The sequence below is a fragment of the Cryptomeria japonica genome, chromosome 3 (genome assembly GCF_030272615.1).
Source record: "Cryptomeria japonica chromosome 3, Sugi_1.0, whole genome shotgun sequence".
NCBI classification, from domain to species: domain Eukaryota; kingdom Viridiplantae; phylum Streptophyta; class Pinopsida; order Cupressales; family Cupressaceae; genus Cryptomeria; species Cryptomeria japonica.
In genome coordinates this window covers 732,365,974-732,381,741 of record NC_081407.1, presented here as the reverse complement: position 1 = coordinate 732,381,741, position 15,768 = coordinate 732,365,974, and positions in this window count along the sequence as shown.

Here is a 15,768-nt window from a genome sequence, read left to right as displayed (position 1 = left end):
TATGCCAAGAGACCAATATATTACCAAGGAAGAAGGCTCCATCACTGGTACTATTGTTATCATCCACACAACCTTCCCAATCAACATGATCAGTGTAGGCTTGTAGAGAAAACTCACTATTCTTTGGATACAATAGACCATAGTCAAGAGTGCCCTATAGATACTTGAATATTCTCCCCAGTGCATTGACATGTGATTTCTTAGGAGCTACTTGAAATTTGGCAACCATGCAAACTCCTTGAACTATTTATAGTCTTGAGGCAATTAGGTATAACACACTACCAATCATTGATATAGATACAAAGAGTAATCCACATTAGGTGACTCATCATCCTTGCTAAGTTTGCATCTTGTTACCATGGGGTACTTATTGTCTTGCAACCATCCATTTGAATTTTTTTAACATATCCTTGGCATTCTTGGTTTCAGTGATATATATACCTTTTCCTAATTGAGATATTTGTAAACTAAGAAAATATGACAACTCTCCAAGCAATGACATTTCAAATTCAGACTGCATTTGATCAACAAACTCCTTACACAAGACATCCTCATTACATGCGAATACAATGTCATCTACATATACAACCACTATGATAATAATAATGCAATTTATTTTTATATAGAAATTATTGTCAGAACACCCCTTTTTGAAACCATGCTGATGTAAATACTTATCTAGCTTAGAGTACCATATTCTAGGTGTTTGTTTTAACCCGTATAAAGATTTTCTCAATCTATATACAAAGTTCTCATCTTCATGTAACTAAAACCCTTCAGGTTTCTCAATGTATACTTCTTCAAGATTCCCATTTAAGAAGGCATATGTTACATCCATTTGATATACTTTGTAACCTTTGTATACTAAGAATGCTAAAACATTCTAATAGCTTCAAGTCTTGCAACTGGAGAAAAAGTTACTTCAAAGTCTATGCCATCAACTTGTCAATATCCCTTGCATACAAGTCTGGCCTTGTTCCTTATCACCTTACCATCTTCATTCACCTTACTCCTATAGACCCATTTTCCCCCAATAACATTTTTATCATCTAGCCTAGGTACTAACTCCCATGTTTTGTTCTTCTCAATTTGCTGCAACTCTTCCCCCATTGCCTTCACCCATTTCTCACTCTTGTTGGCTTCATTGTAGTTCCTTGGCTCCAATTCAATCATGAAATAAAAATTGTCTTGTTCATTATTCCCTGCATGTCTTCTCCTTGTTTGTACACCCTCATTCTTGTTTCCAATGATCTGATCTTTAGGATGGTTCTTTTGTACATATTTTTTAGGTGGTTTAGTAGGAGCTTCTTCTTCATTTTTAGATTGCTCTTCATCCTCAACATAATGTTCTTCAATCTGATTTATTGTGTTTTGTCTTTCTCTACGCAAGTCCTCATCCACTCTCACATGTACACTTTCAACTACTTTTCTGAGCCTTTCATTGAAGCATTTGTAGGGCTTGTTGTGAGTGGAGTATCCCAAGAAGATACCTTCATCACATCTTGACTCAAAGCTGCCCAAACCATCTTGACTCAGCCTTGTCTTTTTCTCCTTCTATCCAAACTTGTTTTATTTCTTCTTCTCTATTGCTATTTTATGATCTGAATTGACTTTTGGTTCCAAGGTTGACATTTTCTTTGTTTGTTTATCTGCTCTAAGTTTACAATATTTTTCTATATGACCAAAGTTTTGACAATGATAATATTTGACATTCCTATTGAATGATGAAGTTTATAAATTTTTATAGGACTCAAACATTTTGCTACTACACTCATAAGTTCTATGAACAACACCATTTCAATAATAACAAATGATATCTATATCTCTAAGAGCTAGAAAAGTGATTTCTACTTTCATAACTCAGAGGAGGCCTATGCATAAGACTACATTCTCCAATTCTATGATCATAAGTATTATATTTGTAACAATAGCCATAGAATTGAGGTACATACCTATCATTGGCGAAGTTGTTTCTCATTGGTCTCCTTGGAGTAGCATAACACGATCTTCTTAAGCTTTCCCTCGTGTCTTTGACCTTTAAGAAGCCTCCATCATCCATTTTGGATTTTCCTTTTGGATCCACATGTTTTCTCTTTGTAGAAGTAGCATATGTCTTCTTCTCAGTGGGCTTGCTAACAGTGAAATTCTGTCCTTAACCATTTTCACTTGAAGAGGTAAAGTGTATTTCTTTTCTTAATGAGTCTTTACTTTTAGAACATTGACTAACATCATATTCAATACCTTCAATATCCTTGGAGTTTTTTTTCTTCTTCAACATCTTATCCAACGCGTTGGAGTTTCCCTCATACTTGATTCTCACCTTGAGCTCTATTGGCATTTGCATGAAGATTGCATTCATGAAATTTTGTGTTGTCATTGATGTCAATTATAACCAGTAATGATGTTGTTATGATGTTGTTTTGCAACTAGTAGGTGAGCTAGTGAAGGAAACCGATATTACTTGAGAAGCAGTGAGATCAACCGGTAAACCTACCTATTGATGTGCTAAATCCTAACCAATGGAGCTTGGTGAATCGGTTGTATTGGTTGTATGATCAAATGATGAATGGTAATGATTATGCTACATATGCATGTTGTATGTGAAGAGTTTCAAATGGTTTTTGGCACGTACATTGCATGAAGTGGAAACCAGGTGATGAGTTACAGGAATCGATGAAGTAGTGATCTAGGAGTGGTCGAGGTTGTCTTGAATAATATGCAATGATTTATATGTAATCCAATGGTCATACTTGAACCAATTTGTTTGTAATCTCTATGAGATCTTAGGTTTGTGATGTGTTACCGACCTATTGTTTTTATTATAAGGTTGATGAGTTATTTGGTTGTACTATTGGCAATTTTGGTTAAGTGTAAGTGTGATTGGTTGCTAAATCAAAAGGTGTATCTGCAGTATGTGTGAAGGTATATAGAAGTATGACAAGGATCTAATCAAGTAGAGTAGTGCTATTCACCAGATCAACAAACCCCTATCTCTAACAATTACAATAGTCAAATCCCTTAACTGGGTAAGCTCTAACAAGCTTAGTGCTATCTAAATCCTCTAACTAGGTGATCCATTAGCTTGGATTTCAAATCCTCTATCGAGGTTACTCCTAATAGTGTATTTATTTTAATAGAGCATTATAGTCAATCCCTTAACCAAGTGGTCCCTAACATAGCTTTAATAGGCTTGGCTCGTAATAGAGAGAACTTCAAAAGAGTTCGGAATACTTGTGGGTATTCATCCCTGTCGTGGTTTTTCCCATTTGGGTTTCCACATCAAAAACATTATGTCAAGTGGTGAATGGTTTTTGTGGTTATGTTTGCTATGGTTAATTTTATTAACTACTAAATCGATTTAGATATGATAAGATGACCGATAGTAATCAGAAATGTGCTTTTACTATTGTTAGTAAAGTATTTGAATGTTTTTGTTAAACGTTTTTGAGAGTTTCAAAGTTGTCATACTGTTATTCTATTATGACAGTCAACTAGTATACTTGACAGTGATATTGCAATTTGTTGTGCAGTGTTTGAACTAGTTAGTTCTAAGTTTGACTTGAGAGGTTTTTTTTATTTTGGTGAGAGTTTAGTCAATTTTAAATCTACTGATTCAGCCCCCCTCTCAGTAGTTATCTAGATCCTTATTGATTCATCATACCATCAATTGGTATCAGAGCATTTCAGGTCCTCTAGTGGCTAAGCCTAACAGCTTGAGGTAAAGATCATGAAGAACTTCAAATGAAGAAAGAAGGTCCGAAGTTTAATAGAGAAAACTACAAAATATGGAGTGATAGGATGAAAATCTATATCAAGAGTCCAGGAAGTCAATATTAGGAACATGTTGTTACTCAATATGTTGGACGTAGTGGGACTATGTTTGATGATCAAAATAAAGAGCAACAAGAAAATAATCAAGAATCGGAGGCCATTATCAATTCTTTGTCTGATTCAGAGTATGTTGATGTCCATGGTCTAGAGACTGCTTATGATGTGTGGAAGAAACTTGAGTTAATCTATAGCGGTGATGAGCATGTGAAGATTGCCAAAGAAGAGAGTCTGAGAGGTTAATTTGATGATATGCGGATGGCTAAAGGTGAGAATATTCAATAGCACTGTTAGAGGATCAAGGAGATAGTTGGTGAGATCAAGAGTGCTGGTGGTAAAGTGGAGGATGCCGTAGTGTTTAGTAAGGTGTTGAGAACCCTTCTACTAGTCTATGCTATCCAAGTTGCAACCATTCAGGAGATAAAGTCTATTGATAAAAATAAGGTAACTCTTGACTCCATCATTGGTAAAGTTACTATATTTGAATTAAATGGTTATGATGGTATTGCTTAGAAATATGAATTTGCATTTAGAGCTTTAGTTTCTAATCCACCTATGAGGAAAAGTAGAGATGTTAGTCATAGTTATGGGTCTATATCCAGCAAAGAAATTGATGATGAAGACAGTTTGATTGAGCTTGAAGCATTGTTGGGCAAGCGGTTGCCTAGAGGTAGCGGTAAGTATAGAGGTAAATTACCTTTGAAGTGCTTTGCATGTAACAAGATTAGACACATTGCAACTAACTGTCCTAATGGTGATAATGAGCATAAGTGTGAGAAGTAGAAGAAGTACAAAGGAAAAGGCAAAAGAGATTGTCTCATTGTAGTTGATGGTGGTATCAATGATGAGGAATCTGAGGGAGATGATAATGAAGACATTGTCTTTGTTCCCATTAAAGAAGAGACATCTGATTAGAAGGCATTAGTTTCTTGCATGGATAGTTCTAATGATTGGATCATAGATAGTGGTTGTTCACATCACATGACCGGTGACAGGAGTAAATTTATTACCTTGAAGTAATTTGATGGAGGAGTTGTAAGATTTGGAAATGACTCACCCTACATGGTAAAAGGAAAGGGAACCATTTCTCTTAATGGAAAGAGTAGTGTAGATGATGTCTACTGGGTTGAAGGATTAAAGCACAATCTTTTGAGTGTAGCTCAACTCAATGACAGAGGTTATCCATTGGAATTTAAGAATGGAATGTGCAAAATCTATGGGAGCAAAGGTGAAATAATTACAAATGGCAAGTAGACAAAAGGTAACCTATTTCACCTAAATCATAAAGTCAACAACTGTTTAATTTCTAAAGTAGATGATAGTAGGCTTTGGTATCAAATATTTTTTCATATAAATTTTGATAACATTGTCAAAGTCAGTAAGTCCAAGTTGGTAAGAGCTTTGCCTCAGTTGGACAAACCAATGAATGCTCTGTGCAAGGAATGTCAGTTAGGAAAGATAACATCCTCAATTTTTAAGAGAAAATCTTTCTTAGCAGAACATTTGTTAGATTTGGTTCATACAGATCTATGTAGACGAATAAGGACTAAAAGTATTCAAGGTGATAGATATTTTATGATCTTCATTGATGATTGCTCAAGAATGATGTGGGTCACATTCTTGAAGGACAAAACATAAGCCTTTAGTAAGTTCAAGGAATTCAGGGCCTTAGCTGAAAAGGAAAGTGGTAAGAAGATAAAGTGTCTGAGGACTGAACAAGGTGGTGAATTTACTTCAGAGGAATTCACTAGATATTATGAAGACAATGAAATTAAGAGGCATTTTTTTGCACCAAGGACACCACAACAGAATGGTATTGCAGAGAGGAACAACTGGTCAGTTGTTAAAGCTGCTAAAATGATTCTAATACAAGGAGGTGTAGAAAAAACTTTCTAGAGAGAAGCTGTTAGGATAACTGTCTACACCATGAACTGGATATTGGTAAAAAGAGGTATGGATAAAACTCCTTATGAATACTAGTATGGTAGATCACCTAATGTCAGTTATTTTAAGATTTTTGGTAGTAGATGTTTTATCAAGAGACGTGACTATGTTAGTAAGTTTGAGGCTAAATGTGATGAAGGCATATTTCTTAGTTACTCCACCAAGAGTAAGGCCTGCAAATGTTACAACAACCTGACAAAGAGAATCATTGAGAGTGTTGATGTTCAAGTGGATGAGTATCCTAAAGTTTCAGGAGAAACCAGTGAGGAGAAAAATGAAGATGAACCTTACATTCTAATTTTGGAACCAGAACCGGTGATGCTAGAAGCTGGTGAAGTGAGTGTTGTAGTACCAGTTCAATCAGAACAGGTAGATTCTACAAAAAAAAGATGATGATAGTGAGGAAGAAGAACATGAATATAATGATCATGTTATTCCAAGGTATGTGAGACAACCATAATCTTGACCAGATTATTTGAGATAAAGATGCTGGAGTATTAACCAGAAGAATAATTAGAGAGAATTCTTGCATGATCTCCACTATTGAGCCTAGAACTGCTAAGGAAGCATTTGGAGATGATCACTAGATTAAAGCTATGGAAGAAGAGCTTGACCAGATTGAGAAGAACAACACATGGACTCTAACCCAGACCGATGAATAAAAATGTGATAGGAACTAAATGTGTATTCTGGAATAAATTGAATGAATATGGAGTAGTAGTAAAAAACAAGGCTAGATTGGCATGCAAAGGTTATGCATAGGAAGAAGGAGAAGACTATGGTGAGACATTTACACTAGTTGCTAGATTGGAAGGTGTTAGGACTTTACTTGCATTTGCAACATATAAGGGATTCAAAGTATATCAGATGGATGTGAAGTCGACATTTCTAAATAGAATACTGGAAGAAGAAGTATACATTGAGCAACGAAATATTTATGCTTTGACTAATGCAAAGGATATGGTGTGTAAACTGCACAAGGCACTATATGGTTTAAAGAAAGCACCAAGAGTATGGTATGAAAGACTACATTCACACGTGATGAAGATAGGTTTTTAGAGAACCAGTGAAGACAACAATATATATCTCAAATCTGATGGAGATAAGATCCTGGTTAATGAAATGTTTGTAGATGATATCATATTTGGAGGCAATGATGACATGAGTGATGACTTTGCAAATGAGATGAAAAGTGAATTTGAAATGTCTCTAGTAGGAGAGATAAAATTCTTCATAGGTTTGCAAATTCAATAGATGAGGAGTGGTATTTTTATCACATAGTCTAAGTATGTGAAAGAGGTATTGAAGACATTTGAAATGAGTGACTATAAAACATTTGGGACACCAATGGTTACAGGTTGTAAACTATCTAAGGAGGATGATGTTGCATCTATTGATGAAAAGGAGTACATATCAATGATAGGGAAATTGCATTATGTTGTTCACAACAGACTGGATATTGCTCATACAGTTGGTTTAGTTGCCAGATTTCAGAAGAATCCAAAGGAGACACACTTGATAGCAACCAAAAGAATATTCAGATATTTGAAAGGTACTATTGACTGGATTATGGTATCCATATGCAGGTAACTTTGATTTGAAGGTTTATACAGATGCAGACTGGGTAGGTAATGTTGATGATAGGAAGAGGACAACCAGTGGTGCATTCTTTCTTGGAGGAAGACTTGTATCCTAGAGCAGCAAGAAGTAGAGTTGTATATTATAGTCCACTGCTAAAGTTGAATATGTTGTAGTGTATATGAATTGTACCTAGACAATCTAGATGGAACACATTTTGGAAGGATTTAAGCTAAATATTATAGAACCGATAAAAAAATCATGTGACAACACCAGTGCAATAAATATTTCAAAGAACCCAGTGTTGCATGCTAGAACCAAGCATATTGAGCTGAAATATCATTTCTTGAGAGAGAAAGTGTAGAGTAAATATGTGTTACTGGATCATGTATCTACGAAGGATTAGCTAGAAGATATCTTTACTAAACCTCTACTTAAGACTACTTTTGAGTATCTTAGAGGTCAGCTAGGGTTTATGCCCCTACATGAGGTTAATTGAGCAGATGTGGAATACATCAGTCCCAGAGCTAATTGAAGAATCTTGAAGGAGGATTGGTGTTGAGTGGAGTTATTCCATAGGGGGATCATCAAGTTGCATATTGTTGATATAGAACAGTGAAGTATGACACTGCATGTTTTACTTTCACTTTGGCATTGTTGTCAAAGGGGAAGAAGAACTATATGATTATGGGGAGAATAATTGTATGATTCATAGAGAAAAGATCTATAGCCAGTTATCAAATGAAGACATGGAGACTCAGATGAAGGAGAGTACATGGTAAAATATAAACTAGGATTCCTACCTATGTATGTGCATTACTCTCAATCATCACAATCAAGGGTATCGATACTTGTATTGCCATCAATGCCAAAGGGGGAGATTATTGGCATTTGCATGAAGATTGCATTGATGAACTTTTGTATTGTCATTGATGTCAATTATGACTAGTAATGATGTTCTTATGATTTTGTTTTCTAACCAGTAGGTGAGATAGTGAAGGAAACATGCATTACTTAAGAAGCAGTGAGATCAACTGATAACCCTACCTATTGATGTGGTAAACCCTAACCGATGGAGCTTAGCGAATCAGTTGTATTAGTTGTATGATCAAATGATGAACGATAATTATTATGTCACATATGCATTTTGTATCTAAAGAGTTTCAAATGGTTTTTGGCACATAGAGATAATGGTTTTATCCGGGTAATGAGTGAGTACATTGCACGAAGTGGACATTGCGTGATGACTTATAGGAATCGATGAAGCAGTGATCTAAGAGTGGTTGAGGTTGTCTTGAATAATGTGTAATGATTGCTATGTAATCCAACATTCATACTTGAACCGATTTGTTTGTAATCTCTATGAGATCTTAGGTTTGTGATGTGTTACTGACCTATTATTTTGCTTATAAGGTCGATGAGCTGTTATGTTGTAGTGTTGGTAATTTTGGTTAAGTGTAAGTGTGATTGGTTGCCAAACTAGAAGGTGTATCTGTAGTATGTGTGAAGGAAGATAGAAGAATGAAAATGATCTGATCAAGCAGAGCAGTTCTATTCACCAGACCAGCAAACCTCTGTTGTTCTTTAACAATTACAGCAGTCAAATCCCTTAACTGGGTAAGCTCTAATAGGCTTAGTGTTATCTAAATCCTCTAACTAGGTGATCCATTAGCTTGGATTTCAAATCCTCGATCGAGGTTACTCCAAACAAGGTATTTCTTCTAATAGGGCATTATAGTCAATCCCTTAGCTGAGTGGTCCCTAACAGGACTTTTTGTAAATCTTTAATAGCCTTCGCTCCTAACAGGGCAAACCTCAGAAGAGTTCAGAATACTTGTGGGTATTCATCCCCACCATGGTTTTTCCCATTTAGGTTTCCATGTCAAAATCATCGTGTCAAGTGGTGAATGGTTTTTGTGGTTATGTTTGCTATGGTTAATTTTCTTAAATACTAAATCCATTTAGATATGATAAGATGATCGACACTAATCTGATACAATGCAGAAACACATTACACATTCCAAAACATTGATCCATGATAACAGTTTTTCAGTTGCAGAGCATGTAATTGAACTATCAGCCAAAGTTCAAGTTGCATTGTCTATTTGCACAATTTTGCAAGGAAATTGGGATAATACCTTGGCTCATATCAAACAGGTACACTCAGAGTTTATCTCACGCTTTAATATCTCTATTTGAGTTATCTATTCTTTGGCATTATTGTCAAAAAGGGGGAGAATATGGAACATATTATTAGAGACAAGGGGAGAATGTAAATAACAATTGGTATAGAGATAAGTATAGAATCATGTGTATATTCTATGGGGGAGTTATGTACAGTGAGATATACAGGTATATACAGCAATCTACAATTGGTATCAATTTTGAAGAATCAAGTCAGCATGACAGATTCATTTGTTGTCTCATAAGTGTTTTTGTCACTAATGCCAAAGGGGGAGATTGTTGGAATAATGATATATTTGTCATTAGTGAATAACACTTAGCGAAAACACTTATTCGATTTTGAATGCTTACCGAGCTCATCACTCAGTCCACAGCCTATACCGAGCATTCGGTAAAGCTTACCGATTAAACAGTTCATACCGAGCAGTAAGACTATTACCGAGCATATGAGACAAACAGCAGTAACCGAGAAGTCAGTTCTTACCGAGTTACCAGTGGTTACCGAGTGACACTATATCTACCGAGTCACCGCAGCTACCGAGTTCCAAGCTACACTTCGGGACTAGTATGGACCGAGCTTCTACTCTTACCGAGAGCATGACGATGCCAAGTACTGTAGTGGACGCCGTGTATCAGAAGATCACCGAGCCAGCTTGAGGAACCGAGTATCTACCGACTCAGTAATATTTTGTTCACCTATGTAAGGCCGACTTAAGAATGAGTTTATGTTATTAATTTGTATGAGGCCGACTTTATGAAATGTAAATGTAATTATGGACGGTATATATATGTGATGTATTATACCATCTGCAGTCCGTAATGTGAAAATGTATGTAAGATGTATGAATATGCGAAATTAGAAAGAGCAGAGCAGAAACTGCATTAAGGCAGCAAACCAGAACATTTTCGCAGAGTCAGTAAAGGAGCAGAATCGACATATCTATCTCAGAAGGAGATCAATACTCAAAGGATCTTATCAGCAATAAAGTTGTAAGTCAAGATCTACTGTTTCATCCTAACAGTTGAATCAGTTTGTAAATCCTTTTACCGGGTAGACTTAACAGTCTTTTGTAAATCTCTTAACTGAGTGCATACTTCATTGTATGTTTGTAAATCCTCTAACAAGGTGGACCTAGCAGTCCAAATTTGCTTCTAACAGGGCAGATCATCAGAAGTGATCATTGTAAGCCTTAACCGGCCAACTTTTACTGCAGTACCAAAGTTTTGTGGGTACCATCCCCACCCCAGTTTTACTTTCTATTTGGAAGGTTTCTGGGTCACCAAATCTTTGTGTTAAGTGTTATGAATGATTATACTTTCATGCATACAGTAGATTAAATGAATGAATGGTTTAATATATGCAAGTGTAGAAATGAGTTAAAAAGTTTAAGTGTTACTGATTCACCCCTCCCCTCTCAGTAACTTGGTTAGTCCTGAATATTTTCAACAATTGGTATCAGAGCTTTGTGGTTCTCAGAGTAAAAGTTTGACAACTTGAGAAAAGGTCAAGACAATGGAGATATTCAGACTTGACAAAGCTATTGAGAATGAAAAGCTAGATCTGGAAATGGCCATTGCTCAACTCAAAGAAGCAAGAGAACATCTTTCCCAATCCCTAAAAAGAAGAAAGGAACTAGCAAAAGAAATAAATGATCATGAGTATGTTGAAACAAAAATTGAAGATCTCTTTCCTACAAGTAGTTCAAATGAAGTAGATGAAGCAAACAATGCAATCAAAGAACTCCTAGAAAAGAATGGATTACTGCAAAAAGAAGTAAGGATGCTAAGAAGAGAACAGGAAATTCAGTCTGCAAGATTTTGTGAAATCCTGGAACAAAGGAATAAAATGCAAAATGAAATAGAAGGAAGAAGCAATGAAATTGTACAACATGAAGATCTCGCCGAGCAACTCTCCAATGCAAATGAAGAGATCAGAATTCTCAAAGAACAGAATGAAAGTTTGAAAAATGAGCTAGATATTCAAAAGCAAGCAAATGAAAGGATGATGAAAACTCAAACAGACTTGGATCAATTAAATGAGCAAAATCTTCACAAACAAAAGGGTAAAGCTGGTCTTGGTTACAATGAAGAAGGTGAATCTTCCGAGCAAGGTAGCCAAAGAAATCAAAGACCTACATGCAATTACTGTGGTAAGACAGGTCACACATCAAACAAATGTTGGAGCAATGGAAAGACAAGATTCAAAGGCAAATGCTACAACTGTAATCAGCATGGTCACAAGGCTAGTGAATGCAAGGAGAAACCAAAATTTGAAGGCAAATGTCACAAATGCAAGAAACAAGGTCACAAAGCATCAGAATGTAGAACAAAGATATTCACTCCAGCAGAACAAATTGTCAAAGCAATATTTGGTTGGGATTACAATACCTAGTGCAGATGTCATTATTGTGGAGAATATGGACACATTGGGTTGAATTGTACAAGGCATCATCTAAGGAAGAAAGATACAACCATAAGATGTTATACATGCACTGAACTCGGACATATAGCCAAGAACTGCATGAACACAAAGAAGATTGAAGATGAAAAGAAAGCTAAAGCTGACAACATTCGGAAACAGATGAGACAGCAGTGGGTTCCTAAACCTACCGAGCAGGATAATTCAAGCAATGGTCCTGTCACTCAAGAATTGGGTGACCCCACCATTACAAATTAGATCCATTAAAGAAGATAAGGAACTGCATCTTCAAAACCTTACCATAAGCAGTTCTAAAATACAAAAGCATAATCGATGAAATCAGTATTTCCGATACATACAGAAAAGTCACTTACCGAGTTGAATGTTACCGAGCATGGTAAAACTGCAGACCTTACCGAGTTAGGTCAGAAATAAGAACACCGAGTTAGGTCAGTCTTACCGAGCAATCGCTAAAGTCATTAAGTCATCTCACCTATCCACTTATCAAGCATTAATGACAGAATTTTAATAAAAAGGGCAAAATCAACTTCATTCTTCACCGCGTTATTCAACATTCGAAGAGCTTAGGTTTTCAAAGTGCTTAAGGAGATTTAAGACGAATTTGCAGCGAAGAATCTAAAAGGAACTCAGGTTATTCAGCAATGACTTCTACTAGCACAACCAGCAGGAGCAAGGCGAAGAAGACTTCCAATATGTTAGTGAAAGGAGTTAAATGGACAGCGCCGAACTTCAAACTTGTTCCAGCGATCGCAGAATCACTCGACCCAAGTGGAGCACAGTCCAGAATTCCTTCCAAGGTACTTCTCATCAATGACATTCGTACTCATTTCAAATGCACTATTCAGGAGTTAGGGACTTTGGAAATGGACAATGCCCTAGATCAGCTATGTGTTGACAAAACCCTGAAACCCGAGCATAGACATTTGGAAATCAAAGGCTTGACCCATATCCCACACCTACCAAGAAACTTTCAAGTAAAATGGATTAGGTATGTATTGAGTCGTGTACATGATGGGCAACTTTGGTTAGATCAACCTATCTTAATAACAAAGAAGATGATTCATAGAATCATAGGATTACCGATGTCAGACAGAGCAAAATCCACCAAAACCCTAGGTCGGGACAAACTGCAGGAGTTAACTCAAGCCGAGTGGGATGGCAGAGGAATGAAAATTAACAATGTATCTGATGTTGAACTTAAATTTGGTATTATTATCATTGCATATAAGCTGTATAGTTCCAGTAGGCTAAATAGTGTGGCATGTGAGGCGGTAGACCTTGCCTACAAGGTAGTAAAGAAGAACATGGATTTTGACCTAGCAGAGGTTTTACTAACACAATTCAACAAGAACATGGACAGTATAAGGACATCAAAGAATAATCCATGCAAATTTGGTTCTTTGTTGATTTGAATATTTTTCTATGTACAAAACTTTTTCCCTTCTAAAGGCACGGTAGTATGGAGGAAGGATACTCCAATTTTGTATCAGATAAATGAGTTTATAGCAGAAATAGGTCAGAATTTTGAGACAGTAATGGATAATTATTTTGAAGAATTTAAGGACAAAATGAACAACAGGTTCAGGATTCCTCCTAAGTTGGTAAAAGATTACAAGGATGATATATGCTTCATGGTAGACTGTGATAAAGTTTACATCCAGGTAGCCATACCCCGAGTGGCATGGGTAAAACCATTACCCTATGAAATTAACATAGATGAAGCAAGGGATATAATAGAAGCCCTGATAAATGAACCAGCCATTCCCAACAACCCTGCATTTGGCACTTATGATGAGGCCAAAGCCAGAATTGAGCTTGAAAACAAGCTTCCAAAGGCCACCACCAGTACCAAGAGAAAGGCAGCTATAACAGAAGAAACAGAAGAGGAATCAGAGGAGGAAACAGAAACATCAAAGAAGAAAGGCAAAGTAGTAATCACAAAGCCCAAACCTAAAACTGCAGTGTTCACAAGGAAAACTAGAAAAGGGCAGAAAGAAAGTGAAATTCTATTCAGGAGACCCCCTCCTACCTTCAAAGAAAAATTGAAGCAGTTGGAACAAGGATCTGGCATGTCTAACTTCAAGGCACTGAGGTATGAAAATAGATCAGATGCAGAAAAGATGCAGATCGAGGAGCTTTTACTGAATAAAATGGGTAAATGGAAATACACCCCAGATGATATCAGCTCTCAAATTCCAAATGAGCTTCTAGTCAGGATTAGACCAAGATGGACTTCAGCAGTGCAAACTGTCAAAGACATTTATGCACAAACCTTAAAACAGTTGTTACCAAACCTGACATACAAAGAAGTTAAAGAGGCATTAAAGAAGAATGAACACCAAATGACACTTAGGTTTCATACCTTCTTAGTTCTCTCCAAGCAGATAGAAGCAATAGTAAATAATGCCACAATTGTGTGGAAAAGGATATATAATCTGCCAATGCCATCTGACCCCACGGTAACAACTGAGGGTGAAAAAGAAGAGGATGAAGAGGATGAAGAGGAGAAGGAAGAAGAAGAAGCAGCTGAGGAAGAAGGAGACACGGTAATCATAAGTGAAGAAGAAGAAGGTGACACGGTGATAATCGGTGATGAAGAAGATGATCCTGAATAGGTAGCAGCAAAAGTCATTGCATCTCTTCCTCACTCACCGCAGAAAGGCGTTGCATCATCAGCTTCAGCCAGCAGGATTGTGAGCACAGTAGCTACATCTATTGCTCAATCCTTGCCAATCACCTCTCAGCTCCAGACTCCAATAGTTACCTCATCCACCGAGCTGCAGAGCATGTCATTATCTACCGGGATGCAGAGTGTTGCTTCTACCGAGCAACAAGTGATTTCTTTAGTCACTGAGATCACAACTTCTCCTGCAGCATGTATAGTAAGTTTTGCAACCTCTCCAGTTTTGACACATTCTTTTGCACCTATCAGCACTCCTGCATGTACATCAATTTCGGAAATAGTCGGTACATCCATGAGTCTTCCTATTCCAGTTATAACAGCTAGTCCAACCTTATCAACCATTATAACTACATCAAAAGATAAGGTAGTAAGCACAGAAGTAATACAAAAGACACCTTAAAACTTCTGCTTACCGGCAAGGCTATAGAGGAAGATATAGATCTGGATAAAGAGATTGTCATACCACAAATAGACCTCAATACTACATCAATTGATGAAATGAGATTGATCAGCCAGATGTTAGAATAGAAAGCAAAACAAAAACAATTAAGAAGTGAGAGAGACAGGGAATTCAACATCATAAATGGTGCAAAGACCATTCTTACAGATGCCTTAGGCATAAAAGTTGATCCCTCTCAGCACATTTTGCTACAACTCGAAGAGGCTGTGAATAGATTCAATGAGGACTCATCAGGAGAAGAGAAACTGATAGAACGAACCGAGAAGAAATTTGATAACAAGGTGCTTGAGCACATTGCTCAGCAGATAGCAATAAAACAAGTTGAATTGACCACTAGTTTGGCCAAGTTAGAAAATTCTTTTAATAATGTAACTTCATTCTTTGCAAAGTTATGTGATGTCACCGAGTTCACAAAAGGAATCAGAGATCAACTGAAGAAAGTTGATGATGATCTGAAAGCAAGTGCACAACAGTTGCAGCTTGACCCCAGCTCAAGCTCAACTCACCATTCAAAAATCAGAGTCCTATCAGATAAGCAATCAGAATTGCTTAAGGAAGATGCAAGGATCCGGTCTACATTGTTAGATATTCAGAATATGATCCTCCCTAACATGGATACAATGCAGAAACACATTACACATTCCAAAACAT